The sequence below is a fragment of the Hydra vulgaris genome, chromosome 04, assembly GCF_038396675.1.
Source record: "Hydra vulgaris chromosome 04, alternate assembly HydraT2T_AEP".
Lineage (NCBI taxonomy): Eukaryota > Metazoa > Cnidaria > Hydrozoa > Anthoathecata > Hydridae > Hydra > Hydra vulgaris.
In genome coordinates this window covers 34,847,093-34,869,785 of record NC_088923.1, presented here as the reverse complement: position 1 = coordinate 34,869,785, position 22,693 = coordinate 34,847,093, and the positions used below count along the sequence as shown (strand labels likewise).

Genomic DNA, 22,693 nt, shown 5'->3' with positions numbered 1-22,693 from the left:
AGCTTTTTTGCACTTTGTAAAATTGGATCTGAATACGGCCTAATATCATTATCTCCATCTCCTGGATCAGATGAGTTTTTAAAAGGGAAATTTGTGGCAAAAGATCTAGTTTTTACAAAATCAGAAGCTAAAGGAGTTGAAAATGTAAAATCAATTTTATGCTGATCAATAGGCTGTTCAATTTCAGAGTCAGACATAATCCAACAGCTGTCTTGAAACTTACTAATAAATGCAACTTTATTACTTTCAGCTTTTAGTTCTGTAGTTTTCATACTTAGTTCCAGTAAACCATCACTGCTATGTTCTGGAATTTCTACTACAGTTATTGGTTCAGCTAATTAGTTATGATCATTTGCTATAGCAAATCTTGGGTTGATAATTAGATGTTGTTCCAACTCAATATCTGGTACTTTTGTGCTGTCTGTTGTTTGATTAATTGTTGTTGTATTATCAATTGTTTTAATTTGATCAAAGAGATTAGTCACAAACTTGTCTTCAGAATACACATAGTTTGGCAAGTAAGCTTCAGCCAGAATAATCGAAGGATTATTTGGAAAGATTCCACATGATTTAAAGCCAGATTCAATATTAGCTTTTGTCATACTTTTATTCCAGGCTTTGGTTAAAAGTCCTATAAAATTGGCCTTGTTTACTATAACGCCAGGGATTAGACATCATATCCTGGGCTGCTTTATTATATGAAACTTTGAATGGCTTAAATATAGTTCGATCGCAAGGTTGAAGCTAATTGCTTGTATCAACAGGTAATTCAACAATTTCAATTCGGTTTTGTATGGCCATATCTATTAACTATACGAAATTTTGGGAATCGTGGCCATCCAAAATTAAAACTTGTGGACGTTGTGGTCCAATGCTTTTTAAAAACGTAAGCTCAAACCATAGTTTTGCAATCCCTTGTTTAATCCATCCAGATTCACTTGGACTCCAGTTGGTTCCTTCAGGGGCATCTAGAAATTGAAAACTTTGAAGGGATTTTACTGTCTTACCTTTTGGAATCACATGAGGTGGTAAGGCTCTTTCTGCTGTATTCACACAAACAATTAAAGTAATCATTTCTCGATTTCCACTTGTTCTCATATGTAAATATTTAGTACCTTTTGCAGCAACAACTTTGTGCGCCTTAAAGTCTAGCTGCAGCCCTGTCTTATCCATGTTACATATTACTTCAGGCTGACAGTCTTTAATGACTTCTTTAAGTGCAGTAAAATAATTTGTCACGTTTATCGGATTCATGCATTGATGACGAACTGATGCTGTTGATTCTGGTTGTTGAAGAGTTACTTTTTTATTATATCGATTTATAAGTAGTCACCATCATTTATCAGATGGCTTGGCATTCCTAAAAGAATATCCATATTTTTTGGCGAGCTTGCCAGCATATACCATGAGTTGTACTTTTCCAAAACCAATGCCCATCCTAGCTCTGTTGTCTGAAAAATCGAGTAATATTTTTTTTCAAGATCAAGTGGCATTAAACTTTTTTCTTCCTGCTTTTCCACCAAACTTAACTTTTCCACTTATCCTGCTCTGCAAAGTTGCTCGAGGTACTTTAAAAAATTTAGCAGCAGCTATAAAAGACATTTTAGGTGAACTAATAACACTGTTTATAGCTTCAAGTAACGCTTTCTCTTTATGTTTCACATATTTACCTTGAGTTGGATGACATTGTTTCTTATTATGAATTTTTTTATTATTATCAGTCATTCTAAAATGAAAAGTTTATATTATAAATTATTAAAAATTTCAATTAAAGATTATTTTTTAATATAATTTCATTTATAAGCAATAATCTACATGAAACAATATATCTTTTACTTAGACTTTTGTTTATTTTTAAGTCATCGTCCTTATATTTGAAAAATATTATATAAATATTTAACTAAATAAATGCATATACTTAAGATTGATAACTTTTAGGACATGTAACATAAAGTACTTATATTAAAAGAATAAAATCTAATAATATAAATATCTTACAAGTATGAGTTACTTTTAGACACTCGTGATCCTAATTTCGGCCTTGGCCGGAATAAAGTTTATACCTGGCCGGATTTTGGTCTTTCTACCAGGTGCATTTAATTCAGAAATACAATCTATAAAAATGACTCAGCATATTTATAAAGCTAAAATTGCCTTTTTAAGAAATATATATATATATAGTTTAAAATAATTAACATTTCGTTAAGTAATAAAAATTTAATGTTTATAAGCTTCAAACTGGATGCTTACATGATACTTTAAATCTAAAGTAGTATTTTTTTGAGATAAATATTTGTTAAGATGTTTTTTCTATTATAAACACCCGCCAACTAAAATGTTTTTTTTTTATTGGCTGAGTTCATACCAGTCTCAAAAAAGTCGCATTTATAAACTTAAAGCAAAAACCAAGATAGAAATATTACATTTAAAATGTGACTGGAGTTAGGTTACTGGCACGAATTTGGTCACTTTACTCTAATCAAGTTTTCTCTAAATAAAAAATCAAAATGGTTTCTGAACCATCTTTTTGCCGATAAAGTAACCTACTTTCAAACTCATGGAAAGACTCGATTCATGATGCATCTTAAGATCTAAAAATTCACAAATTGGTTCATAATGTGTATATCTAGGATTCCAGTTTACAACATATACCTTCTAATGACTAATGTCATAAATATATATGTATTTCATTATAAAATAGTGATTTTGTTTGTCTATTTTGCTTAAAACTACTATTTAGCTGTAATTTAGACATATAGTTCTAAACTGGAACTTGATATCCAAATAAAATTTATCTTTATAAGTAATAACATTTATAGTTAAGGAAACCGTCATTTAGTCTATCTAGCTGATTTTTTTTTTTTTTTTTGTACTAGTTTTTTAAATAAATTGAATTTCAATATCTATATAACTTTTAAAGACCAGATCTTATAAAAAAACGCATGACTTTAATAAAAATTAAAAAAAAAAATACATAAACTTATATTTATAGCCCTAATTTAATGCTAAAGATGGGAATTTTTTGCAATTTTTTTACTAAAAATTAAAAAATTGCAGACGTTTTAGACCAAGTTTTGTTTTTCTTCAAAAAACGCTTTGGGAGTTTTTAAGGCAAAAACAATTGCCGTGCCTTATTATGACATTTTAAAAATTTAATAAAGACTTTTATATATTCTTATTAATGTTATAATCAAGTAATGAACTAGCAAAAAGTATCATCCTTTGTTGATAATAGTTAACCTTTAATATGGAGCCTATATATTATCTATAAACTTTATAAAAAAACAAATTTCTGCTTACTTAAAATTGTTTTTATGTAGACAAACGGAATGCTTCCTTGCTATTTAAAATAATTAGCAAATGTTAATACAAGGTTTTCATATAGACAAAAACACCTATACAATGCCGGATTAAGGATCTTGGAGGCCGGGAGCCATAAAATATTTGGGGCCCCATTCCTAAAAAAATGTATTTAAAAATGAATGCAAAAAACATAAGATTACTTTTTTGTTACAGAGAAACTTTTCTTGCTTTTACATTTGCAAAATCAATTACGACATCTTGAAAGTTTATGTTTTTTAACAGTGTTCTTTCAATTGGCATTAAAAAAAGAGCATTTAAACAATCATTAAACATTAAAGACCGGAGATCATTTTTAACTATTGCTTTGATGTCTCAAGATTTTACATCATTTGAAAATGCTCTCTCTGCACTACAACTGGTTATGGGAAGGATAAGAAAAATCCGATATGCGATTTCAACATGAGAAAAACTGATTCTAACTTATTCCAACGAATTGCTTGTAAACATTCAAGTGCTGATATATTCTTCTTATTTGCTTATTTAACAACTTGGAAAACTGGATAATTTCATCAGGGAATTGTGCATCTAAATCTGAAGGATAAATAGTAAATAAGGATTTGGCAGCAGCAACAATGACAGGAACGGTCATGGTCTGAAAACTAGCTAGAAAACCAAACTTTCTCTCTGCAGAGTCGTAAGCAAAAAACCTTTCTTTCAAGCACATTTTCAACTTGTCTATGAATGGGGAAAAAAATTTATTTTAAATTCGTCACTGCCACTGAGAACCACTTCATTCTCGCTATTTTCATTAAACCCTAATTTGCGCGTCTTCTTTTTTGAACTTTCATGCTTGCACTGATTAAGAATAATGCTTGAGAACCTCCTAACACTTTCTTGAATGTCGAGAAAATTTTCACGAACTGATGTCACATATTCCAAAAAAGATTAAGTAATCGAACACAAAGAGCCAAATCTGCAGTTTTATCCTAAAGTTTCATACTAGTAGCATCAAATCGTAACATTATTCTGTGCCAAAGCTCCGTCATAAAAGCAACATCCAAAGTTTTCGTTTTTTTTAAAAGTGCAGTGGCTTCGTTTTGTGTCTGATATTTTTCATCTTTATCCAGAATAAAAGATTCTGATGTCTCAAGAATATGATCGTAATTTGAATGTAAAACTTTAGTAGAAATAGCTGACCACCTTGTCCCACTCAGGCATCAATGGTAACTTTCCTGTCCTTTCCAGCACCACTTACAAGACCAGAACAAACTATCTGCATATGACACGGCATCTGTTAGATGCCTTGTCATATGGCTGACTACGACCATCGTTAATATTTAAGCCAAACTCATTTAATTTTTTCTTGACAGCATCTGCCATAGCCTTTCCGCTATATCTACATGAAGATTTAAACCCAATAAATCTTTCTTCCAAAACAGCTTCCTAGCTCACATATCGAATGATTATTGCAAGATGGTCACAGTGTGCAGTGTCAGTTGATGAGTCAATAACCAGTGAAAATAAATTAGCACTTTCGATTTCGCTACCAATGAGAGCCAGAACTTTTTTTGCAATTAAAAAAACAATTTCCTTATAACTTGTTGATGAAATTTATGAAACATTTCCTCTGCCCTGATTTCCTCGGTTTTCTAAGTGTTTAGCAAGGAATGAGTCAAATTTTGCTAAGAACTCCAAGGCTCCGAGAAAATTTTCATTACTGAAGTCACCTTCTAGACTTTCAGCTACCTCTAGACCTCGACCTTCTAGACCTTCACCTACCTCTAGACCTCGACCTTCTAGACCTCGACTGCACAAAAACAAGCATTTAACAACTCTTGTTAGAACTTTCCTCCTGTAATGTTTTCTTGATAGAACTTTCCTCCTGTAATGTTTTCTTGATAGAACTTTCCTCCTGTAATGTTTTCTTGTTAGAACTTTCCTCCTGTAATGTTTTTCATCTTCCAACTGGTGTTTTAAATGAATATCAATTTCTCCTTTTATTGTGATTTTTCCAAAATAGCACTGGATTGCATTAGAATGCTGCTTGCTTTGTTCGTGGGTATGTATAGAACGCAGTCAATGTGCCCAATCGTTGAATCCAGTTCTGAAATAGTCGTCTGAATCTTGAAAAAGCAAGCAGAAGAAACAAAATATTTTTCCTGTGGGTGGTGAATAAATAAGCCTTATTCTTTTTCAAACTTCACCATTTTTCAACTTAAAAGAAAAATAGATAAGAGAGCACCTTATTTTGGTGTTTGTAACTTTTTGAAATTTTGCAAAAGTTTTTTTTTCAACATTTTGATTAGGATCATTTCTTTTATAGAAATCCAGTAGCGTTGTGGTTATTTCAAATCCGTCCACAATGCTGGGTTAGCTTGACATATTGACAAACTGGACTAAAACAAAAAAGAACGGTGCAGCTTAAGTATACAATTAAAAATAATAATACGTTTAACAATATTACTCATAACAACAACAATAATAATAATAGTAACAACAATAATAACAGGAATAGAAATAATTTATTTTTTTCTCTAAATTCTACAGTATACTTACATAGCCATATGACAAATTTTCTTGCTGCGCTGTTGCATTGGATAACACCGATACATTGTTCATTGAAGAATTATCTGTTACGTGGACTTTCTGCTGTTGGATTGGATTTAATTGACACAGATTGATTATCCTCCCATGCTTTATCAGGAGATCGGAAAAAAGTAGTCAACTTTGGGATTTTTTCAATCGTGCTTGCTGTCAGTCACATTTTTTTTTTGCAGTTTGGGTTTCAAATTTCCGCTTAAATATTTTCTGTCTATTATTGTCTAATTATTGCAAAAATAATATGGCACTCCTAATTTATAATTCATTAGTGGTAAAACAAAGGAAGTAAAAAAACTAATATTTCAAAAATGTTATAAAAAATTTCAATATATATTTACTAATAAATATAAGTAAATAAAAAAACAAACAACTATTAATTTAAGTGATATTTTTTGTTCTCAAACAAAATAAAAATCAAAATGTAGTCAACTCGCATTTCTTAATAAATAATTAGATAGTTCGTATTTAACTTGTATCTGTTTATTCCACTTTTAAGTAAAAAAAGATAAAAATTATTCGAACTTTTTTCCAATATAGTTTGAACGTGTTCATGTTAGAACTCTTTTTTAAAAAAGTTTTGAGTTTTTACTTTTAATTACTTGAAAAACTAATGAAATTAATTTGATTACAAATTATCGAAATTAATTTCATTAAGAATTAATGAAAATAATTTAGAATGTCAAGTCATATGTAATAAAGAAAATAATATATAAGTTAAAATTGGGGGCCCCGCTGGTACCCTAATTTTTTGGGGCCGGGTGCCTAGGCTCTCAGGAACCCAGGTTAATCCGGCATTGCACTTATATCATAATTTTAGTTTTATCATCATCTCAATAAATTTTATTGCACAAGGCCGTAGATAATTTTTTTGATATTTGAGCTAAGCATCTTTGAAAAATGAAGAAAACTTCATATTTAAGTATGTTCATATATATGAGGAATGAGGATGCTATGCAAAAAATAGAGGTGATTGGAGACTGGGAAAAACAAAAAACCCAAAACATTAGCCCCCCCTATCCCAGTACCAAATAGGAGGGCAATGAGTCAAATTTGTTATATTTTTTTTAATCTTAAACTTAATTTATGTTCGTCGACGAATTTCACATTTGATTCAATAATCTTTTGTTAATCAGCTTTTATGACCTTATAAAATTTACACTCCCTCAAATTGAGGGGGCTGTAAACTTTATAAAGTCAAAAAAGCCGATCAACAAAAGATTATTGAATCAAATTTGAAATTCGTAAATTGGTAAAGCATGCGAATAAAGGGGAATTTTTAAATCGATGAAATGTAATGCTTTGAGTGACAAGATAATGTTTTCATGTTTTTGACATGAACAATCATTTCTAGGCATTAAGCTTAGAATACTTTTATCAGGCTTGATAAAAGTATATGGCCTGGTCTCAAACTAGCAAACTTGGATTTACTGATTAAAAAATCAGTGTATTTTTAAATATTTGATATGCTTCACTTATATTCATTGTTAAATACCTTTTTTGCATTTTTTTTTTCCTTATTACTTCTTAAAACAATTGTATCTCTTACTCCAGGTGCCTGACGGGATATACCATCTTGTTCAAAAAAACTAATGACGCATAGCTTCGTTTCATCATTAAGAGCATTAGGTCCATGTGTTGGTTGCATATCTGGTAAATCTTTGTTAAACTAAATTGCAAGTTGTTTAACAACAGTTGGTTTTTTAAGAGGAGAAGTTGGAAGAGCACGTATTGCTTTTTCTAACAGCTTTACCAAGTGTACAAGGTGATTTGTAAGCAGGAGAGATGTTAGATGTTGTTTTAGATGAAGAAACTCTACTCTTTTTTTTTCAAAACTTGTCGTTTAAACGTGCTAATTCAACATTAGAATTTAGTTTTTTTTTTTTTCGTATCGAGTCCTTTTCCGTTTTAAAATCCAGACCAAGTTTTTGCATTTGTCTTTCTCTATACTTTCTCTGACGTTCAGTATGTGTCAGAGGCATTTTCATTACTTTCAACGAAGAAATAAACAATTTGTTTGTGAAAAGTTTACTTTTTATAAGAATTGTATAAACAATAAACATTCAGAATAACTTCAGCAATGGCGCGACAAAATTTAAGAAAAACTAAATAACAAAGGTGTTAGTGAAATATGTCTACATATTTACAGGTACAACTACAAGTTTAATAAAAAAAAAGAATATTAGTTATATTAAAGGTGGTTTCAAAACTTATCCACAAATAAAAAACAATAAAATACTACAAATGTTAAACCAACATGTTTTTGCGTAACATTTTTATAAAAATTAGCCTTTAAAAAGTTTAATTTAAAAAAATGTCACGCCGTGTCGTCACAACGTGACATAAACTTAAGACACATAACACAAAAACTAAAAATATTTAAATTTAAATATCTATTGATATTTATTGCCGTATTTTAGTTACAAGTAATTTCTAAATATTTATTTAATATAAATAAATATTTATACGCTAGAATGAAAAATATTACTATTAGTGTCACGGCGTGACATGTCACAGCGTGGCAAACTTAAAGAAGACCAAATAGAAATTTCTTAATGAAAGACTATTTAATTATTATAATAAATTTTCAATTTGAAAAGCAAGAACCCCTCTATATTTTGCGTGAGACAAATCTACATAGAAATTTGAAAAAGTTTCAAAATAAAAGATTTCAAAATGATTTACTAGAAAAATAATTTGAATTTGAAGTCTAAGAAATTTTGTTTAAAGTTTAAGCATCAAATCACTAGTAAATTGTCATAGGAATTGTCTAAAAACTATGCAACGCTAAATTTCACTAATAAACAAAACAAAAAAGATCAAAAATCCCCCCTTCCTTTCCCCCAAAATTCCCCCCCCCCCCTCCCTCTTCCCATCCTTAAGTTAATTGAAAAATCAAAAAAGCGCATTAAGTTTAATAAAAATCGCCGTGTAAAAGAAGCTTATGATTTCCTACTTCCGTTTTTTAAATAAATTTAGCGTTATTTATGGGTTTGGGGAAAGGGGGAATGTGGGCGAGAAATAACCGACTATGGACTACCAACTCTAACTTCAAAATTACCTTCTGAAGGTAATTTTGAAGTTATAGTTATCATAATCACCTTTTGATTTTGAAGTTATAGTCGGATTTTTGACTAATATAACCGGGTAGTCGGGTATTCGACACAATTCAGTCGAATGGATTTTAATTTTGAGGACCTTTTAATTTTTTTGTGGAACCAGTTGGTACTTTTATAGGATTCATCCCCCCCCCCTCTTCTTCCCCCCTCGTTTTATATGTAGAATTGCCTCAGTTCTCAGTTTAAAATCTCTTAATTTAGAATTTTCCGTTTTTTTGTTAAATCCAAGTCAACAAAAAAAACGTACTTCTTTTTTGGAAACTTAATTTCCAACCATCCTCTGTTGAGAGTGAACGAGCTTGTAGTGCATGCGGATTGTTTGTAACCAAACTTAGAAGTAGCTCAAATGAGAACACTATTAATACTTTTACCTTACCTTTAATGAGAACACTATTAATAATTTTACCTTACCTTTAATGAGAACACTATTAATAATTTTACCTTACCTTTAATGAGAACACTATTAATAATTTTACCTTACCTTTAATGAGAACACTAATAATAATTTTACCTTACCTTTAATGAGAACACTATTAATAATTTTACCTTACCTTTAATGAGAACACTATTAATAATTTTACCTTACCTTTAATGAGAACACTATTAATAATTTTACCTTACCTTTAATGAGAACACTATTAATAATTTTACCTTACCTTTAATGAGAACACTAATAATAATTTTACCTTACCTTTAATGAGAACACTATTAATAATTTTACCTTACCTTTAATGAGAACGCTATTAATAATTTTACCTTACCTTTAATGAGAACACTATTAATAATTTTACCTTACCTTTAATGAGAACGCTATTAATAGTTTTACCTTACCTTTAATGAGAACACTATTAATAATTTTACCTTACCTTTAATGAAAACACTATTAATAATTTTACCTTACCTTTAATGAGAACACTATTAATAATTTTACCTTACCTTTAATACTTTATACTTTTTAAAAAGTTAGTATAAAAAATAATAAAAGTGATAAAAATTGAAACTATAATAGGTTTGTTGATATGATATATTAAAAAGAATTTATTTCACAAAATTAACTGTAATTATATATTTTAAAAATAAATAAAAATTTTGTGTATAAAATAGATTTTTCATTTGTTTTTAAGTTAAAATTGGATCTGGATTTGGATCTGGATTCTAATTTCAAAAATCCAGTTACGATCTGGATTCTAACTAATTGCCAGATTCGTTATACCCTAAGCGCTACGTTTATATTCTGAGATCGGTTTTACTAAACTGAGATTTTACTCCTTTGTAACCTTAACGACATTTGTATCGTTAAGAAAAGTTTCTTGTGAATTTAATTCATTTATTTTTAATTAATACAAATTTTTATTAATTAATGAAACAAAGTTTTATTTTTTTTAAACCTTAAGTTTAAGAGGGTTTAGCTTTTTATTTTTTTGTTAAGGTGCTTAAAGGTAATGCTTTGAGGTATAAGTAGCAAAAAACTGACAAAATTTAAACTAAAACTGCCATAAATCCTAAACCAGTCAACTAATTAGACTGAAATTTTGTCAAGAATTTGGTGTGGCTTTAAGCTACATTTGCACCAATTTTTATCAAGTTATATATAGTGGTTCATATTCTACAAGTGTTTTTATTAGCGCACTATGAAGTCAAAATTTTAATCAATTTGAACATTCAAATTAAATTTTTTTCTGCTGACAAAATTAAAAGATTTCATAATTTGCTTCACAGGGTACCTTGATGTGTACGCTATCTTTCCGTATAAGTTGCGTTCTTGGGTCAGGTAAGCATAATTAGGATTCGTGCTAACCGTGCATAATTATGTTGCAATTATTGAATCAAAAGAAACTTTTGCAATGATTTCTTTTTGTTTTTGTTTTGTTTTTATCAGTTTTTTATATTTTTACTATAGTTGATAGTACATATATAGACACCCAAACATGAATATATTGCGGTAACTTCGTCAGATTTTACTTTTTGAAAACTTATAAGTTTCCAAAAGTAAGTCGTGACGTTATCTCCCTTATCTTGACTTAGACCGCTGTCTGAAGTACATTCATGACGTTGTACTTCAAGCGCCCCCCTCACTTTTCAGTAAAAATTATTGGACTCTACTTTTAGAGTATTTTTAATGTTCCAGGCAAAGTTCTAATGGCAATTTTTTAGATTTATTTTGTATTTTATTTATTTTAGATACCCCAATAAGTCCTTACGGTCTTAACACAGAGCACCTCGGATAAGCATTTAATAGGATTCACGCCTCCTTCCTAACCGTTGTCGCAAAACTAGCCTGGAGGTGGGGTTTAAACCACAGATCCTTCGTTTTGAGGCAAGTGCGTTACCACTGCACCGCGGCTGCTTTGTGTTTCGCTGAATCATCCCATTTTCCTTCGTGTACACGTTTTTAACAAGAAACCAAGCAAACTAGAAAATTTCTTACTTTTAGGGTTTCAAGGGTAGGGTTTTTTCTAAGTACAGTAATAAAAGTTTCTTAAAATTTTCTTAAATTTCAGATTATTAGAAGATTGAAAAAGTGAATAAGATACAACTTGAATAAGGTAACAGTGGGTTACATTGACATGTTGGTAACATTGATATGTATTAAATTAAATGTTTTTACCAGTCACCCGTTGATTATTGTTTAAATGAATTTAACAGATGTTGTAGCGTTTAACCTGTTAAAATAAAAAACGTTTTATTTTTTTTATTTTAACAGGTTTTGGGCTCATTTTAGTATAAAGAGTATTATTCATGTGTTTTGTAATGTCAACAATAGATATTTGGTGTTAAAATTAATAGTATCCAATTGCAGTATCCCCGACGTTATTAAGAATTATAAATTTTTTGTTAAAAAAAGAAAAAAGTTATTTCATAATGGTTTAAGCTTTTGTTCTTGATGTTGTTCCAGCAAGCGATTGAGGCAGGACTGCTTTTATATCATTAATATCAGAGCCAACGACACCGGGGTAGGGCTAGGGCCTCCATTAATTTTTTTTTTAGGAAATTTTTAATTTCTTAGATATAAATAAATATTGAGGACTCTTTTTAGAAATTGACAATTGTTACCCTCCACTTTGAAATCCGTGTTGTTAGCTATGAATATTGACACTACGAATGTCATCAGTTTTAGGCTTGACAAAATTAAAAGTTTCCTTATTCTGGCATTTTAGGAAGCTGGCCACTTCAAAATCTTAGTCTACTTCTTTCTGCACTATGCCTACATAATAAGAAACGGTGTTTTTACTGCAAAACCTTACAAAGAACATAATCACTGACACTCAGATTGCGAATAACGCCAAAAGAAACGGTTTCCAATTCTTCATTAAACTCTCATGAGTAACAGTTAGCAGAAACATCATTTTAGTTTTGTTAACATCTATCAAGCACACTGCTTGATTTGCGTAATATGTTTTTCTTCACTTTCTTTGATTTCGGAAGGACAGTCCTTTTACCTTTTTCTTTTTTTTAATACTTTATCTTCTTAAAATCTCTGATTTTAAAGAAAATGCCAATAGTATAACAATTGATTGCTCTCGCAAGTGACGTTGCTTCTGGTTTTTTAATATAATTACGGGTTTCTTTTTCAAAATCCTATTTATCAATCTCAATAAGCATTTTTTTGCTCTATTCAACGCTAGGGGCATTTTATCTTGTTGTAAGGCCATATAACATAGTGAAACAGGTCTTCTTGCACAACAAAGAAAGCCATAGAATGTTAGTAACTTGGTTGAAGATTAGCATCTGGGTATTGACACATTTTTCTATACGCCTATGAAGTGCAGACTTTAAAATGCCAGCTGAGTATGCTGCTTCTCTATGGCTTATCTCTTTTTACATTTCAGCTACACCAACTTCCGAAATGTTTTCTGAAGCATGTGGAGTTTCACTTTTTCTTTTGTAATTAGGTAAGATTTTCTTTTTGTAAATTTGGTTTGATAAAAAAATATTTATTTTTAATGGTATTAATGTTACTTTAAATTTATCTTATTTCAGACTATTAATGAGATTTTATTTAATTTGAAAAAAACTTCAAATTATTGATGTAAAAAGTATTCTCAACTTGCTTCAAACAATAATGATGAATCAAAACAAATTTATCTTCAATAAAGGTCTCTCTTTTCAAATTTTGTTTTAAATTTACTGTATAAGAAATAAAACTAAAATTAAAAACCAATTAAACATATCAATATTTTTATTTTAAAATTGTAAAAAATGGTATTCAAAACGTTTTAGAACTTTCCACAATAAAATAACGCAAAACTGTTTAGGAGAAATGGGACAGCGACTTTTTTCTCTGGCTCGCTTCACCTCTATAAAAGGTAGACAAAGTAAAACTAAAATTACAGTCACACAATTTAAACTAAAATATAAATTTAAGTACTCAATGTTAGATGATAAATGCATTTCCCAACAAAAAAGACAAAAGGTCCAACAACAGTCGAAAATAAAATCATACATGAGTTACTAGGCTTTCAAAAAAAATACTTTTTAGGGATACTTTCAATAAATCAAGAAATCAATACGTTTACATTATATAACAGTAATTAGGTACTGCTCCTATATTATTATTGATACAGGAGGAATTAATATATATTATTATTATTAAATAAAATTATTATTATCGAAAAGCTAAGCAAATACTCCAAAAATACTGAGTAAAAGCAATTGCTTCTTTTTATTCGGTAGAGCCTAAAATGCTTTTATAATATAGGTTTTTATTCGCAATGAAATGGAATTCCATTCGATTGCGCGTGCAAATTAAATACTCATTTAAACTGTGTTTTCCATTGAAGATAATGAAAACTTCGTGTAATGTTGATGCGACGTTTCGTGTAGATAACGTTAATTTCGTGTAATGTTGTGGTGAAAAGTTAGGAAATATTCCTCGAACTCTTAAATAAGTTTCTTATTTAAAGGTAACTTAAGAATCAAAAGTTTCTAAAGATTTTGGAGCTTTTAGTACTAGTTTCTTGTAAACTGGTTTCTTATTTAAAAAAAAATACGCATTCTTACCCCAAAAAAATATCTCTTTTCTTCCTATAAATTCTTATTCATGTGTGCACAAACTTGAATGCTCCTGCAAAGAATGCTATATTGGTGAAACAAAATTAAAAACCTCATCTTGTATTAATCAACATCAAAAAATCAAGGAAACTAAAAACTCACGTTTTTTTTAATATAAGAAACCAGATTAATACTTTTTAATACTTATGTTACTTTTTTATTAGAAACTTATTGGTGAAACTAAAGGTGGAACTAAAAGAAGTCTTCTATATCTTGAAATTTCTAAAAAATTCTCGAAAATTTGCTTTTTATTCATTTTGGCGTAACCCCTCTGTGTCACGTCTTAATGGTATCACCCGTTGCGGACAGCACCCCTAACGACGCCACTGCAACTAGTTTTAGTTGATCCAATATGAAGCATTTTATTTATTATTATTTATTTCGTCATTAAAAATAAGAATACAATGCCATGTTATATAAATAAAATCTACATGACCGGGGCTAAAAGAAGACAATATTTGCCTTATCACTACGCCCCAACGTGTTTTCGTCAGCAAGCGTGTACAACCATTATAAGGTAAACATACAATTACTTTGTACCATTTAAAAATTATATACAAATATTTACAAGTATGTTAAGATCTGTTACTAATCTATAATCAAAAGAAAGTCGTAAAAATGAAATAAAAAATAAACACACCTAAAAACTAAAGATAAGTAAATAGGATAATTTAAAGAAAATTTAAATTAGAGACTTGTCAATATACAGTTGTTAAAAAAGAAAAAAAAGAAAAGAAAAGAAAAAAAGAAAAAAAAAGAATCTTAAAAAGAATTTAATTCATTAACATTTTTAAGAAGTTTTTGTTTGAGTTTTTGTTTGAGTAGAGAAAGTGAAGAACAACTTTTCAGCCGGTTATTTAATAATAAAGTGTTACATAATGTAGGTCCTTTGATGGCAATAGCAAATTTAGTAACCAAATAGTGCATTTTAGGTTTCTCATAATTGTAATTTGAAAATCTTGTAGGGTAAACGTGATTATTTTTATTGAAAAAGTTATTAAACATTATAGGAGTTACTTTATTATGAAGTTTGTAAATAATTTTTTTAAAGTTGATAAAGGTTTAAATGATAAACATTGAGTATGTGATGACTTTTAAATAGTTCTTTAAAAAGTGTGAATCGCACTTGAAATAATTCTGACAGCGTGTTTTTGTCTAATTTTCGAAAATTGCTTATTCTATTTGTAATTTTTATTATAACTACTTATTTAATAAATGATTTTTATTTGGTCGTTTGTTTGATCATTTTCTTTAGTGGCTTTTTTAGTATATGTATAATATACGAGAGTTTTACAATAAAATTTTACTTTCGCACTCTCCATAGAATTGGTAATGACTTATTTCCAGACCACTTAAATTTAACATGAAATGAGCAGCTGAAAAACATATCAAACATCTTTCCGACAAAAAAAAAAAAGTATACAACATAATAATTACTCAAGAAAAATTATTGCCTTTCAATAAATATTATATGAAGAAATTTTTACAATAGTTATTATTATAAAATCAATAACTTGTGTATGCAGTTTGTGTATTTGCATTCAGCAGCTACTTTCAATTTCAAAACAACATTCGATACTAAAAGTAAAGAATATCGATGAAAATTTATCTTGTAGTGTGGGTGTTTCTGCCATGCGGTTTGTCTTCTCTCTCTTTTTTTTTTTTTTACTTTTTATACATTTTTTATTTTTAATATATATATAATGTTATTTATACAGTATTTGATGTTATTTTAGCATTAAGTCTAAATTGCTTCTTTAAATTTCTTGAAACTCAAACGGAACAACCTTGCGAAGGTTTTGAAGTATGTCTTATAACTGAGAACGTCGGCATAGTTAACGGTTTAACTTTTAAGTTTACTTCTAAAGGATGTGGATACTTTGAGGATTGTAGCAATGGTACAGACAACAAACTTGAATTAGACATGTCTCATCAATCAATTAATATAAAAATTGTTTCAAGAAATGTAAAGTTTTGAATTTTTTTAAATTTATTTTGTTTATATTTAATCTGAAAATTATAATATTACTTTCGATCACAAATATTAGGTGTGAGGTATTCGACACAAGTATTAGGTTTAGTTCTATTATTCTTTTTTTTTTTACTCTTTATTTTATATAGCGCACAACTAGCGCAGAATCAGGGCCGAAGACGCACTTTTTCTCTGAAGGATCTTTTTTTTGAAATTTCTACCAATATTTTTTACAAGTTGACGATTGTGCATTTCATCATTTTAATATGGCATTTTTCCTTTTAATTTTGAATTTTTTTATTTTAATCTGTCAATTTTAAGTGTGTTTGCTCACTTTATATACGAATATAAGATTTATCACGAATATACGATTTATCACGAATATAAGATTTATCACGATTATACAATTTTGTTTATACATTTTAAGGTATGTATATACAATTTGTCAATTTTCATTTTAATTTGGCACACAAATCTTACACCTCGAAAAACAAATCCGGGCCAAATTGAAATAAAAATTAGCCAAATTAAAAAATTGAAATGAAAAAATGCCATATAGAAGTGAATGTCAAATTAAAACGAAAACTGAGGGCAGTTTTTACAATATTATCATTTCTTAGATGGCATTTATTTTTATTTTTAAATATATATAAGTTATGAAATGAAACTGGAAAAAAAGTCAGTTTTACATTTTTACATAAAACAATAAATAGTAAAAACATTTAGCTGATAAATATATAAAGAATTTTCATTTCAAATAAAAGAGGTTTGGGATGAGTGAATCTGTAGCCAACTAGCAATATTTGCATAGTTTGCATAGCAATAGTTGCATAGTGACAATGGATAAATTTTAATGTTTTGAATAAACTTAGTTATCAACATCTGACTTTATACAATACTCCTACACTTTGCGAATTATTGTTACGCAAGAGCTCGATGTGGTGTATTCAACTAATAAACCAAAGGTATTTTTAACACAGGTTTCGATCGACATAGATAAAAACATAAAAATTGTGTAATTTGCTCTTTTCATTTGAACTTTATTAATAAAAAGCAAAATGTTATTCGGATTCCGCAGAGGGTAATTCAAAAAACTTAAGGACAAAGTTAACGTAGTGAAATAGAAAAGCATTAAAAAAAAGTTTACCATTTTTAATATTTTAAATATACAAAAGCGTTAGTTTAAAAAATTAAAATTTGTATACGTAATAAAAGAATTCTTTTAAATTTAAAAAGATTATGAACTTTTTAAAATTTCAAACGCTTAGAAAATTTAAATTAATTTATTTTGTTTTCAAAATAGAATTAAAACAAGCAAACAAAAACAACCAAAAAGTTTATATAAAATATTTGAAAAAATAAAAAAAAAGTGTATGAATTGTTTAAACTTAAATTAAACTATGAAATATGAAAATTATGAAAAAAGTTTTGGAGTTCCATGAGCGCGGTCGCTAACATGTAATTAGTCAGATTTTTTAAATAAATTTAGTGGAATGTAGTAATTACTTATTAAGTGTATTGTTAACAAGACATAAAATGCCAAGCTATTACTCAAAGAACTCTCAATGTTTACAAACTAAAAGTGTGACATAACTCATAATTTAAGTTTAAACATAAATAACGAGTTATGGTACATTTTTAGTTTGTAAACATCGAGAGTTTATTTGAGTAATGACTTGGCACTTTTCTAACTATCTGCACCAAAAACCAATCGACTTGCTAGCTTTTGTTTAGCTTAAATATTTTTTTAAAAAGATGAATGATTACTAAACAATAGTTAATATTATCTTGCACATAATCCCCAGAAATTTTAAAACTTTTTTCTCAACTAACTTTATTTAATTTTTTCAACAGAAAACTTATGTCAAAAACTGAATTACCTGCACAAAGCGAGAAGTACCGAGTTTGATCCCCACCACGTAGTTGGTTGTGCCGCGCTCAACTTGTATCTTTACGCAACGGCCTTGTTCGTCAAGGTTTCTGTTTCGGAGTTATATTTATATATATATATATATATATATATATATATATATATATATATATATATATATATATATATATATATATATATATATATATATATATATATATATATATATATATATATATATATAAACATTAAAAATTGTTTTTATAAATTATGTATTTGTCAGAACAAAACATTATATTAGGAACTTACTTGGATAGTACAAACATAAAATTGTTTTTACAGTAAGTATTACAGAAAAGTACATTTTTGGGAAAAGAAAAGGCTTTGATTTTTTTATTGTTTCTGCATAATGATTTGCTGAATAAAAGTTAGAGTGGAGTATTATTGTGAGCAGGGACTACTAAAATACCGGTGCGCAACATTTCAAATCGATGCGAATTCGACGAGAGGGCGGTTAGCAAAATTGCATTTTATTATAACTTAAACAAAGATACTAATAAATCTAGAATTAGATTGGTTCTATAAATTCTTGTATAATCTTAATAATTTGATATATATATTCAGTCTTCTTTTTTTATTTTTATTTTACTAGAAAAGGTTCTTATAATAAACCCTTATTCAACTTGAGTGTGTTATGTGTGTAGACTTAACAAAGTAATTGTATAGCCATATTACCATTATAGCATTGTTAATGGTAAGATTTTAGCTGTGCATATTAGTAATTTTTTTCTATTTTTATTACTTAAGTTAAAATAAAGTTATATTATATATAATATTGTTCTTTTTTAATTTTTGTATTACATATAATTTAGCAAAATGAAATATATTAAGTTTAGTAAATTAACATAAAGCAAAAATAGTTTGAGAAATGCCTAGAAAATGTTTAGTGAGAAATTGTCACGGAAACTAAGATAGTACCGTGATGTAAAACCAATTATACGTTTTTGAGGATGTCATTTAATAGGCTACAGTGAAGGCAATCCTACTGAAGTTGCTAAGACTATACTTTGTTTTATACATAAGCCAATGGAAAATTTATTTGTCATATGGTGCCAATCTTTAAGTTTTCTGTAAATTTTTTACCATGTTTAATCGTTCAAATCACTCAGACAGTAGCTGAACTCATCTGAAAAAATTTTATGTCTTATATCAGACAATCTTGCGACAAACCGTAATGTCTATAAAAATTTTACTTGTAAAATTTTTATAGAAATTACGGTTTGTCGAAATGTAGATATGTCATGGTTAGGCAATATTAATAATCGATATCTTGTAATGCTTCATGGTCTAGTGCATTTATTTAAATTAATAGGAAATAACTGGCTTACTGAAAAGACTGTTACAATTCATCATCTGAGAGGACTGTAGCTGCTCTTAAAATGTTTGATTTCAAGGAGAACAGTGAGTTTCTTGATAGAGTATTATCTGTGTGGTATTAACCTTAGTATTAACAAGAAGGAATGGACATACGTTTGAACAATCTAAACAGAGCTTTATACAAAGACTTCAATGATAAGCGACTTCAAGAAATGTTGCTATTTGCTGACAGAGTTAAAACAATGCCAGAAGGAAAATGCTGGAAACGCAATAAATCATTTACATGAAAACCAAAAAAGCTTTGTCAAGTACACTGTATGGTACGGGGATTTTTCAGACAGATCAATTAGAGTTTGGAATATACAAACTTTTTTGTGCTTATCTATGTTTTTATAACCATTATAATAATTATTTTGTAAAAATATTTGATAAAATTGAAATTTTTTTATAGTTAAGATCACTTTTTTTTTATATGGACTTATGCATCTAAAATTTCTCTAAAGACAATTTAAATAAATTCCAATTAGTTGAAATTGTGATTCCTCTTTTTGTTAGGCGACTTTGTGGTAGCAATTACAGTATTTCGATAGAGGAAGTTTTAAAATAGTTTGCGTTTACAACATTTAAAGTTGTTTAGTAAATTGGATGCTATGGATTTGTCTATATCTCAGTGCTCCATTGTTCAATCAGAATGTTGTCACTTAGAACATATTGAAGGTGATATTCGTTATCTTGATATGTGTGTCTCATCAATAGATGCCATTTCAGAAGAAGAAAATGCTGCCCTGTATTAAATCTCTGGTTACGTCCAACAATAAGTTTGCTCCATGTATTTCTATTTCCAGTACCTTTGACACATCGGCATCTGAACTTACAGATTTGGTATCCCATTGTCGACTGTGTCATCCTACTGAACATCTATTTCAGTATGTCAGACATACTTGTTCTCTTTTCATTTTAATACCTAATGCAGAGATGCGGTTTCAGTGCGTACAGTACGTTTCAAAACTTTTTTGCATTTGTATACAGCTCTACTTTTTGGTTTATAAAAATTACCTATTACCCCAGTTGTATCCACCATTTCAAATTGTTTTTTTAAGGGTTTAACAAAATTGGATGGCTCAAACAAAGTCTTTAAATATTAATGACCGCAAAATAAAAAAAAATTCTAACTAAATATATTATTATATGATAATAAATGTTATATAATAAAATTAAAAATAAATTAGTTATCAACAATACTGTATATCGTCGGGGATAGTGCAAAACCGCGTAGCTAGCATTGAATAATACCGCATATCTACAGTACATTTTTTTTACTGGAAAAGGTTAAAATTTAAATTTTTTTTTATTTCAACAGATTTTGGTTTCATTTTAGTATAAAGAGAATTATTCATGTTTTTTGTAATGTCAACAATAGATATTTGTTGTTAAAGTTATTAATATCCAAATATAATAGCCAATGCTAGTTACGCGGATTTGCACTATCCCCGAAGATATATTTTTTGTTGTTGTTAAAATTACGTAATCTTAACGCCATTTAAAAAAAAACCTATTAAATGTTTAATGTGACTATTTGCTGTTCGCTAAACCTTTAAATTAATAAGTTAACAAGTTAAAAAAAAAAAAAGGAAATGACTTCGTTTTTATTAGTCTTCAGCAAAAATAGAACACCATAAATCTCAAAAAACATTTTTATGCTTTTTCGATTTTTCAGCCCCTTCGTCAAAATTACATGAAATTAAAGTCTCGCGTCCCGTTATTTTAGTAGTCTTGATTGTGATAATAATAATATGCAAATTTATATATATATATATATATATATATATATATGTATATATATATATATATATATATATATATATATATATATATATATATATATTTATATATACACATATATATATATATATATATATATATATATATATAGATAGCTATATATATATGTGTATATATATATATATATATATATATATATATATATATATATATACATCTATCTTATACGGTTGATTTAGGTGAGTAGTATGACGTCATACTGAAATAGCCTGCTGCAGGGGGCTTCAGTACATACATCAGCTGACAAATAGCCTGACTCGCAACGGAGTGCTGCAACATTGACTGAGGGTTTGAGATGGGGAAGCAATCTTTTCATTTATTATTCTTCATTTGCTCCTTTTTTTTCTGAAAAAGCCGTATCGATTTAGATAAGCAAAAAAAGTGAGCAATTGCTCACTTAAATATACTATAGTAGATATTTATATATATATATATATATATATATATATATATATGTGTGTATATATATATATATATATATATATATATATATATATATATATATATATATATATATATATATATATATACATATATATATATATATATATATATATATATATATATATATATATATATATATATATATATATATATACACACATATATATATATATATATATATATATATATGTATATATATATATATATGTATATATGTATACATATATTATATATTATAATTTTTTTGATTTTAGAACCAGTGTTTCAACGGAGATTTAAGTAACCACGAATCAACAAATAAGGGACAATCGAAGATCATTTATATAGGAATTTTTACAGCAGTTAACATTATTAAAAATATTTTTTAAATGTTAATAGTATTTATAATAATCACTTATTGTAAGTAGCAGGTACAACAATATATGTATTTATTTTAGCACACTATTATATATAATGCACACTATCACTATATATAATGCACACTACTTAGCACACTATTATATATAATGCACACTATCACAATATATAATGCACACTACTTAGCACACTATTATATATAATATTATAAACTAAGGCCACAAGTTGACAAAATTCAAAAGAAGTATTTTGCAGTAATTTGTTTCAGTAAAATGTTGCAGAAAACTAATCCAGTCATATGTTTATGTATAATATTACATTAGTTTGCTTAATTGATTTCTCTAATTAGTTGCTTGTTTTAGTAATAACCTCCGCTAACTTATTTCATTAATTTATTAATATTCAATATTAATAAACCCTATATTTTCTTGGATCAGATTATGCACTTTTACGGCAGTTCTTCCAGTTTCCGTTTTTTATGTTGTTAGTACTGATAAGCTTGATGGTTCTTATGTTAGATGTTAAAAAGTTTTTCCGAACTCTAGATAGCTATTAAAAATGCTAATTTCAGTAATAACTTTGCATAGAGTTTTTATTTATGTAAAAGAAGGGCTTTAGTAATGAGGAATTAGTTTGTTTACGAGAAAAAAAGATTTTTAATTTCTTGTTGTGTTGAAAGCGAGAAAATTATATTATCTAGAATTTATAGTTTTAATGTCATTTAAATAACTTTCCTAAAATGCAATTTTCTTTTAAAAA

General features: G+C 28.1%; 1 long non-coding RNA gene across 1 annotated transcript; it reads left to right on the top strand.

Annotated features, from left to right (window-relative positions):
• Positions 1–15,406: 15,406 nt before the first annotated feature.
• LOC105845775 (uncharacterized) lies at positions 15,407–22,326 on the top strand. The gene is made up of 3 exons (XR_010638222.1): positions 15,407–15,709; positions 15,809–16,038; positions 21,832–22,326. It is a non-coding gene; the product is annotated as an uncharacterized LOC105845775 (long non-coding RNA).
• Positions 22,327–22,693: the final 367 nt, after the last annotated feature.